Genomic DNA, 1,691 nt, shown 5'->3' with positions numbered 1-1,691 from the left:
GCTAGCCACGATATAAGGGCTACAATTAAAAATAAAATAATAAAAACTTACTTTGTGAAATAAAATATGTGGTGGATGTACTGGTGTGAAATGTTCAACGCGGACAGGTAAACACATACACGTTTTACCAATTAAACGAGTTTAATTTCGCGCTGAATTTGAAATATATATACAGAATAGGTTCGGATTCCCGCTGTTCTCCTTCAAACGGTTCCACAATCTTGAGTGACCAGGTATATCAATAGACCGGTAGTTAATTTCTCGATAACTACCTCCCGACAATTTATTTGCACGCGTAAACCTTAACCTAACTTAAACTAAAAATAGAAAAAGTAGAAGGGGAAATGAGAAGAATTAAAGGACAGAAGGGTACCCAATTTTCCAGTTGGTTCACCGTTCCTCGTCTCGGCTTCTCTCAGTGCTGTGCGATGTCTATAATTTTAACATCGATGTTTGCCTAAGCATCGATGCTAAATTTCGATGTCGGATTTCACATCGATGTTCATTCAAGATAAACTCAAACAATTTAAAAAAAAAAAAAACAAAACCGGGTTTGTTCGAACAGAAGTTCCTGACGCATGCGCAATGTCATTTTAAAATGCGAAGAATAACGTATATGCCGGTTATAAATCAGTTACAGTTAGGGATTAGGGACTTGCGTAGGAGTAACGTAAGTGACCTAAATTAAGAAAGAACAGGTACAGATAACTTAGCTCTATTTGATACGTGTACGATCGTACATGCAAAAAAAAAGTCGACAGGGTTTTTTTTTTACTATTTCCGCCCTTTGGGCACTAAGAGGGCCTTTTATAGCAGGCCCATTATGGGTTCGGCCAGGCCCACAATGGGGCGACCGGGTGGTGAGGGACGGGGCCCGACATATCCGAACGAACCACCCCCCGAAAAATTCCTGGGGATTCCTTGATCCGTCCGGATTCGATCCCGGGTCCCCCAGAGCGGTAGGCTGCCACCTTGACCGGTGGCCATCCGGCCTCAAAGTCGACAGGTTGCGCGCTACAAGTCAGCGTAAACAGACTAACATGGCCGAGTTGCGGATGAGTTTTAATGAGTGTGAGTTCATTCACTCTTAAAATAGTGTAAATTTGTAAACATATTTGCAAGAACTTTGTTTCATCGCAATTTCACAATTTCTACGAAATTCCGGACTGTCCGGGTGAAAACCGAACAGGTGGTAACACTAGGAACAAAGAATGTACTGCATGCATCGATGAATCAAAATTCACATATTGCTAACATCGATTCAGGATCGATGTTTCAAAAACATCGGAAGGTCGATGCATCGACGAACAAAAACATCGATGTGTCGATGTCACATCGATGCATTGCACAGCACTAGCCAGAGCCGGCCCTACCATAAGGCGAAAGGAGCAGCCGCTCCAGGCGCTAAGTCCTAGGGGGCGCCTCAGTGGTAAAGAAAATTAAAGGGTATAAATTTGGGGCAACCAAGGGCAGTGGCGTAGCGAGGGGGTGCAAGGGGGTGTATCAAGCACCGGGCGCCACTCGCAGAGGGGCGCCCAAATGGTCTCCAAGACAGATTATATGTGTTTCTGGAGGAGGCGCCAATAAAGTGTCGTGCCCCGAGCGCCAGTTATGTTCGCTACGCTACTGACCAAGGGGGCGCCATAATAGGATCTCGCTCCATCCTAAAACTTGCCTCGGGCCGGCACTGC

Source organism: Centruroides sculpturatus, unplaced genomic scaffold, assembly GCF_000671375.1.
Source record: "Centruroides sculpturatus isolate CEXI.00-Female unplaced genomic scaffold, Cexi_2.0 scaffold1607, whole genome shotgun sequence".
NCBI lineage: Eukaryota > Metazoa > Arthropoda > Arachnida > Scorpiones > Buthidae > Centruroides > Centruroides sculpturatus.
This window is presented reverse-complemented; position numbering follows the sequence as displayed.